Source organism: Monodelphis domestica, chromosome 6, assembly GCF_027887165.1.
Source record: "Monodelphis domestica isolate mMonDom1 chromosome 6, mMonDom1.pri, whole genome shotgun sequence".
NCBI classification, from domain to species: Eukaryota; Metazoa; Chordata; class Mammalia; order Didelphimorphia; family Didelphidae; genus Monodelphis; species Monodelphis domestica.
Window position 1 is genome coordinate 284,376,816 of NC_077232.1, and position 9,111 is coordinate 284,385,926.

The following is a 9,111-nucleotide window of genomic DNA, read 5'->3' on the forward strand; positions in this document are numbered from 1 at the left end:
TTCTGAAGATTCTCCTGAAATGAAATTCATTATAGATACCCACTATATCACAAAAACTGTTTTAAGGGTCCTGTACCTGCAACCACTTTCTTCTCCTACACTCCCAGCTCCCTAGCCCATTTATTAAATGATCAATTTATATAGACAAGATACCTTCTGACACTCACAAATCTCCTGACAATAGAAATAGTTATTTCCCTTTTCATCTACTCTTACAGTGATCATATTCAGGAGGAGCAGATTTCTTACAATCGGACACAACTATTTCTATTTCTCAGCCCATAGTGTCCTAAACTACTGACCATCAAGAGATGTGTGATTCTTTCTCCAGTATATCAAAGTAAAAATAACCATATCTTCCAGGAAAATGGAATCCTGGCAAAATGGTTACATTTAAAATTTTCAGCAGAAAGTAATTTTGGAATAAATAACTATATATATAAAGTAAATTCATTTTCCTCCCTCCATTTCAAAAGTACTATTAATGTTCATTAAAACTAGAAGCATATTTAACAGGTGACTTCATTTCTTTTTCCCATCTTCTTTTTTTAAGACTGAATGAAAAACTCAATAACAGCACCAACATTTAATATTCAGTGCTAATTATGTAGTCCCTCATCAACCCTGTATTTAACTGTAACTTCTTCAAGCTGATTCAATTCAACACACATTTATTTAATGACAACTATGTTCAAGGCACTGTCCAACGTTCTGAATTAGCTTCAAATATAAATAGTAAATTTTCTGGGAGTTTAGAATTTAGTATGTTAGCAAGACACCCTCCAAAATATTGTCCTTTAATGCCTCAGCATACTGTGGCAGTAATTTTGAGTTCTTAGAGTTTATTCTAATATTGCTAAAGTTCTGGCAGGAGCTACCATATTAGAAAAACTTTAGATGTGGTCCCAATGATTGACTTTATTGTACAAGAAGAAGCCTAACTGAGAATAAAAAGGCAAGTTGCCAGCATGTTGGCCACTTAGTGATGAATTCCTTGTCCATGGCAACTCATGAAACAAAGAAAAATAAACGATGACCTTCAGGCTTATGTCTCCCAATCCTTCCAATTTTATAGTGTACTTGTGGGAAATGGGGCAGAAGGTCTCAAGAATAACACAATTTTAGGCTGTTTATAAACATTAACTTAAATACAGGTAATCAAAATGTGAAATCTTTGTGCAATGAAGAAGAAACTCATATGCTATTAGAGGAACTGAAATACATTGATGTTAATGTTTTCAGGATACGTGAAAGTGCAAGAAAAAGAATAAATTGCAACTTAAAGAATGAATCACTGGTTTCTAGGCCCCAAAAAACAAGAACATGATTTTAGACTCAGCTATCTCCTTCAGCAGTGTTGTCGACAAGCATAAGCTAAAAATACTACAGTGATAACTATGTACCTATAGGCATCAAAAATAAGCAAGATAGTTTAGTGGATAGAGTACCTTATAAGATCATATTTTTTTCCCATTGGAAAAGGATATTTGACATGATTGAATCAAATTTCAATTATTGGATAGCAGCCATCTAAATAAGTAGCATAAACGTTCTCAGAACCTGCTTTAGTCAGTAAACACAATTTCTTTGTCAAGTGGTGAGAGTTAGCAGTTAAGGACAGCAATAGGAGAGGAGACTCATAAATAGCATACTTTACAAGGGAATAACAGAAGATTATTTCTTCTTAAGATCATGAGAAATGGTGAAAGAAAATAGAAGGTTGGCATGAAACCAGAATAAGCAACATTATATACAAGAACATTCATGGAAGAAACTGACTTGAGAACAACAAATAAAAATAAATGAAAACTAATTTTTCAATATTCCAAGAACATTCTGGTTTATCATCACTGCCAGAAGAATTAATGCATTTGTATCCCTAAACCTCAGTCCTTGTGTTATATAAAGATGTAGAAATCACACACAAATCAACAGCTGGGAAAAGAGGCTGGATTAAATGAAATTCACACTTAGAAAATCCATGCTGGAAATGAAGAAATCTTGAAAGCCTTGAGGAACCACTTTTCAAGGGATCTTTGTGAGATAAGATAACATAAAATAAGGAAAACATATAACTATGGAGGATATTAATAACTAAAATCCACAATAAAGAGAATATCAGTAATTACTGATCCATTTTAGTGCCTATTTTCTCTTTAAAAATTCATTATGAAAATATTCTACATTTGTTTCAAAGGTAGCATCAAAGAAAATATGTGAATGGAACAGAAAAGAATTCATAAATAAATGTTTTCCAAGTAGACAGATTTTTTTCTGATGTACAATTGGCTAAAACATGTTATAAAGGGTATCCTACTTATTTTGTATCAATTACAAAGAAGATTTTGACTGAATGGAAAAAACATACTCTTACCATAACACATGTGCTAATCTCATAGACGTTTTCTTGTGGTATGCCACCATGGACTGGTGGATAAGAATAGAGAAGAAGTTTTAACTATTTTTTCATTATTAATGAGGCATAGAAAATATGTAGGTTCACCAAACTTATTTCCTACTGCCAGGGAGGATGCACTTTATATGGGACAAAGAGAAAATGGATTCCCCTTAAGAGAGTGAGACCTTCCAGATACTCCTCTTTGGGAATGATCCTGGGTTAATTGTATCAAATAGGACACTGTGCATACAGTGTTTTACACATTATAAAGTACTATATATTATAGTAACATTGTTTATATTATCACATCTCAATGAGATTCATAGTTAATCAAAGGAGAACAAACTAAAAGTATAGGAACAATTAAATGGATGATGATGACAACAACTTTTTGAGGTAGGTGGTATTATTATCTTCATTGTACAAATCAAAAACTGAAGCTGATAAAAGGTTAAATAACTTGTTCTTGAATACCTTTGGCTTATAAATATTTAAGGTAATATTTATATTTAGGTCTTTTGGGATTCAAGTCCAGTGATATATAAACTGTGCCACCTAGATCCCTAATCATATAGGATATGAAAAATACCAATTGTTCAGATGTGCAATTAGATGTCATTCCAGATTTAGTATAACATATTTTTGATGATTGTATATTTTCAAGAAACTATGTTAGGGTTACTATTGAGGAAGTATGTATTCACAAATGGAGATGAGCAGTTATATAGTGAGAATAATGGAAAATAAATTACAGCAAAAATATCCCATAGATATACCCAGAAATATGGAAGTACATGGAAAGCACATTGAATGTAAGAACATGAACAAGGAATAGGAAAAAAAAATAGAAAGTAGTGATTTGATTTCAGTCTTCATTGAAAGAACATGAAAGTTATTGCCTACCATAAGTGAGAATTCAGCACTATTGATGTAGAAATATTACAGTAAAGATTAACAGGATATGTCTACAAATAAATTCAAGTCAGTATGAAATAATTGTTCTTACAGTGTTACAAAGAACAATGAATGTCCAGGAAAGGCAGAGTTTACTTCTGAGGGCCAACTGTTCTTGATGTTTTCATGAAAGCTATATATAAATAAAATAATTTTAAAAATTTAAAAGACAGATGAAAGTGCTAACATCATAATTCTAGGAATATGATAAGGTATAAATCAAGACATAAACTTCCTGGGATAGAGACAAAATGGAGGAGTAACTAGAGTGGCAGGTCCATTTCACCATGAAAATCTTCTCCAACCAAGATTAAAATATTACTGCAAAATGAATAGAGAAGTGGAAGAACCAACAAGGAGACAGAGTGAAACAACCTTCAATAAAAGAAAAAACCAAAAGGTAGGCACAGACCATATAGGTATGAAGATTAAATTTAATTCTCCCCTGATTGTGAAAATTAAATTAACTCCCTTCCTCATTTTTAGATTTAATCACCAAAAGTATAAACAAGCTCCTTACAGTTGAGTGGGGAGATCTGCCCATCTTTAGATCCAATCACCAAAAGTATAAACATCCCACCTAATCATTAAGTGGGGAGGTCTGTGACCCATTTGTGCAACAGTAGGTGATGAATCAGAATTGACTGATATCCTCCTGGGAAGTCCTAAGCAAGGCTTTAGACTATAATTTGTCCACATAAAAAGTGGAGGAAGACACAGGAAGTGATGTAAAAGAAAGTGTCTTTAAAAGGAATTACAACTTTCTGTGAGAGTCGGTTCTTCATTCTTTGGAGTTAAGTCTAGAGAAGAATCTGCAGACCAGACCTGAGACCCTGTTCCTAGTGAGGCCTTTCTTAAATCTCTTCCTTTGGACTAAATTGTGGTGAGTGAAAAGGCTGACTCCTTTCCTGGATTTTCTGAAGAGACTAGCCTCAGGAGAGACCTACCTCTTGAGAGAAACTTTCTCAAGTCCTTGGCTTTGTCAAGGTCTCTCCAGCTAAGGACTAACTCTCCCTGTCTGGGTTGAGCCAGGGGCCTGGAGTAAATTACTTAGTGCTTAGGCTAGATATCTTACCCTATCCTCTCTCTGATCTTCTTACTTCAGTCTTTCTATATTTTCTAAATAAATTGTAAAAGAATTTGGAATAAATTAAATTCCTGGCAACCCTATTTTATTTTATTTTATTTTATTTTTAAACATTATTTTATTTGGTCATTTCCAAATATTATTCATTGGAAACAAAGATCATTTTCTTTTCTTCTCTCCCCCTCCCCCACCTCTCCCATAGCCCACGCGCGATTCCACTGGGTATCACATGTGTTCTTGATTCAAACCCATTTCCATGTTGTTGGTATTTGCATCAGAGTGTTCATTTAGTCTCTCCTCAGTCATATCCCCTCCACCCCTGTAGTCAAGCAGTTGCTTTTCATCGGTGTTTTTACTCCCACAGTTTATCCTCTGCTTTTGGATAGTGTTTTTTAGATCCCTGCAGACTGTTCAGGGACATTGCATTGACACTAATGGAGAAGTCCATTACCTTTGATTATACCACAGGATATCAGTCTCTGTGTATAATGTTTTCCTGGTTCTGCTCCTTTCACTCTGCATCACTTCCTAGAGGTTGTTCCAGTCTCCATGGAATTCCTCCACTTTATTATTCCTTTGAGCACAATAGTATTCCATCACCAACATATACCACAATTTGTTCAGCCATTCCCCAATTGAGGGGCATCCCCTCGTTTTCCAATTTTTGGCCACCACAAAGAGTGCAGCTATGAATATTCTTGTACAAGTCTTTTTCCTTATTATCTCTTTGGGGTACAAACCCAACAGTGCTATAGCTGGATCAAAGGGCAGACAGTCTTTTATCACCCTTTAGGCATAGTTCCAAATTGCCCTCCAGAATGGTTGGATCAATTCACAAATCCACCAGCAATGAATTAGTGTCCCTACTTTGCCACATCCCCTCCAGCATTCATTACTTTCCATAGCTGTCATGTTAGCCAATCTGCTAGGTGTGAGGTGATACCTCAGAGTTATTTTGATTTGCATCTCTCTGATTATAAGAGATGTAGAATACTTTTTCATGTGCTTATTAATAGTTTTGATTTCTTTGACTGAAAATTGCCTGTTCATGTCCCTTGCCCATTTATCAATTGGAGAATGGCTTGATTTTTTGTACAATTGATTTAGCTCTTTGTAAATTTGAGAAATTAAACCTTTGTCAGAGGTTTTTATGAAGATTGTTTCCCAATTTGTTGCTACCCTACTGATTTTAGTTACATTGGTTTTGTTTGTACAAAAGCTTTTTAATTTGATGTAGTCAAAATTATTTATTTTACATTTTGTGACTCTTTCTAAGTCTTGCTTGGTTTTAAAATCTTTCCCTTCCCAAAGTTCTAACATGTATACTACTCTGTGTTCACCTAATATACTTATAGTTTCCTTCTTTATATTCAAGTCATTCACCAATTCTGAATTTATCTTGGTGTAGGGTGTGAGGTGTTGATCCTGGCAACCCTATTTTAAATAGAATCCAGTCCAACCTTTTTATAAAATTAAACCTTTTCCCCCTTACATAGTGAACTGAGGTGAGAGGGGAGCAGAGCTGGTAGGAGGCTATAGCAGGGAGTGAAGAGCAAGCCAAGAGCTAACCACACCATTCCCACCCCACCTCCGCCCCACATCTGCTCTCACAAGTTCTGAACCTAGCTAAGTCTGACCCTGATATCCTGCTGGGGAAAATAGTTGTCCAATCCAACTAATACCCCTAGAAAATTCAAACCACAAAAATGTGGAGAAGTCTGGAGTCCCTGGCCCAGGGAAATCTGGGCTGATGGGGGGTGATCCATGTAGACCCAGAGAATCCTTGTCTGGGCTTGGGATGAGTACATAATCCACAGTTTGAGGTGAGAACACAGTTCTTAGGGGGAACCCCCTACATCTCTTTGCCCAAAACTAATGGTAGAGCTCTAGGACAGGGCAATCAAGGGGTGTGTCTGACTGAATCAAGAACACCTTGATTCCCCAACTGATAAATGAGCAAGAGACATAAATAAGCATTTTAAGTTTAAGAAATCAAAACTATCAATTAGCACATGAAAAAGTGTTCTAAATCTCTCATAATTAGAGAAATGCAAATCAAAATAACTGAGTTACCACCTCACATCTAGAAGATTGACTAACATGACAGCAAAGGCAAGTAATGAATGTTGGAGGGGCTGTGGCATAATTGGGACACTAATGCATTGCTGGTTGAGTTGTGAATTGATCTAACCATTGTGGAAGGCAATTTGAAACTATGTCCAAAGGGCTTTAAAAGACTGTCTGCCCTTTGTCCCAGTCATATCACTGTTGGATTAATACCCCAAAGAGATAATAAGGAAAAAAGACTTGTACAAAAATATTTATAGCTGCTCTCTTTGTGGTGGCAAAACATCGGAAAATGGGTGGATGTCCATCGATTGGGGAATGTCTGAATAAATTGTGGCATCTGATGGTGATGGCGAAGAAACCCTTAACTTTTCTCAAGAAATAAGAAATAGGTCACCTGATCCTACTATGTACATATATAATCACATCACGTACATGAGTACTTATACTTTTATCAAGACAAGAGAATAGTGTAGAAGAGAAGCACTAGATGAGATGAATAGGTACATTCTTTAAATATCAGTCCATCATCCAACTGCTTTGTTCAACCATTTTTCCTTTGGATATGGTGCCTTTAAACTAAAGAATTGTCGAAAACTTGGAATGGAATGAAAAATATCCTTAGTGGATTACTTAATCCATCCAATTCTTTTTAGATATTAGGGAATAGAGACAAAGAGAGTCCAAGAAGCTTGTCCCAATTATTACCTAGAGTGAGAACATAGCTCTTCTAACTTTTAGATCTGTTTTCTTCTCCTTAAATGTCATTCTGTTTCTGAAACACATTAAAATTCAGATAAGAATCAGAGGTAACAATGAGATTTCCAGTGGTACTAGAGATATGACCCACAGTCCAGTCAACTAAGGCAATATAAATGTCTATTTAAGGAGGGATGTCCTAGACTTTTCTAGTTACAATTCTGAGGAAAATTGCAGATATAATGGAAGATAGAGATAAAACACAGGGTCAGAGTACACACAGCTACAGTTGCAGAAGTAAGCAGTTAGATTAGCCAGAGGGCTATCATTATTATGAAGGAAATAGGGGTAAGAAAGACAGTGGACTTCTTAGAGAAGAACCTATTAATGAGGAATAGCATTATTAGTAGTAAATTATAGTCTTTTTTTGTTATAGCACAACTTATATTTCAAATGAAAAAATTAGTATCATTTACAGTATCTTAAGATAAATCACTTTTGAATGGGAACTTCCTTTCCAGTACTTTGAGGTCTACAAGATGCATCTAGAAAATTTACTACTGTGGAAAATGAAGACAGCTTAAAACTGAATAAAGGGGGAAGATTTTTTTTTTTTATTAATTGCTGTAACATTGTCCTTCAGGCAGCTGAGGAAGCTTCATATTTTCTTTAGACATCATTAGACGTGGAAGCTTTTGCAGAACCAATTTGATGCTATATGAATTCTGCCATTTTGCTAGCACGGATATGGCTCTTGGGCCCACCACTCCATTAGAACTATTTACTCCATTCATATTAATTTTTGTTACAAATCTTACAAATGGGGGGGGGGCTCTTCTGGATATTTAGGTCCACACTCTATTTTAAGGCTGTATATTCAGTTTTCATAAATTGTTCTTGGAGGTCCAATAATCATTCCTGTCCATCTTGTAAGTGTCATATCTTCATCATCTTTAAGACCCCAGCTAACTGTTCCATCTCCAACTCCTTTCTGACCTTCTTCAAGTTCTTCCAAAAGCTGGAAATTTCTAGGGACTTTTACTCCTTTACTTCCTTTTCACTGGGGAAAGTAGCAAAAGTAGTATGTTTCAATCAGCCCTTGTTGGACAGGATCTGCATGGCCTGGGTTTCAAAGTGCTTCAGGCGTTACTCCTCCTCCTCCATAGTCAGATCATCCGAGCCCATGGTCGCCGCCATCTTGCATCGCTGCCGCTCGGAGTCCCTACATTATAGTCTTTGAATGACCTAGGGGAACCCTTCAAAATAGGTTGGAGGGAAAATTTAAGGAGACTAAATGGTCTTAGAATAATTGTTACTAATAGTACTGCAAAAGACTTAAAACTGTGTGGCCTCTTGTAAAAAGGCACAAAGGGCTTTCGAATAGGTTAGGTGTATTTCCCAAGCTTTTGGGTTTTGGACTTATAAAAAAAGAGAAAAGGAAGCCACAAAAAAGTAACTAGGACAATGGTTATGATCATTCAATCAAAAATAATGACAAAAACCACTGAACACCTGCTATGTGTCAGATAGAGCTGGTAAAATTAATAAATAAAATTGTCTTTTCGGAGCTATGTTTAACTCTAAGGGAAGTATAATATATGAGTAAAATCTATAAGATCAAAATTCTCTTGTCTTTTCTCAGGATCTTCATTTCTCTTTTTCATTCTCCCTCTCTTTTCTAATTCCTAAAATACAATTTATTATTCTCTATTTCAAATAAACTCATATCCTACACCACAAACACATGCACACACAATTATCATACTATATCTCATACACACACCACATCCCACATATGCATACCACACATATGTACAACATACGAAATATACCACACATGCCATATAAAGGCACTTACCAAACACTACATATATTCCAGACACACACATGTACATACACTATACAG

General features: G+C 35.5%; 1 pseudogene; it reads right to left on the reverse strand.

The window, feature by feature from the left end:
* Nucleotides 1–7,633: 7,633 nt before the first annotated feature.
* On the reverse strand, nt 7,634–8,244 carry LOC100618210 (ubiquitin-conjugating enzyme E2 variant 1-like; annotated as a pseudogene).
* Between the last annotated feature and the right edge of the window lie 867 nt (nt 8,245–9,111).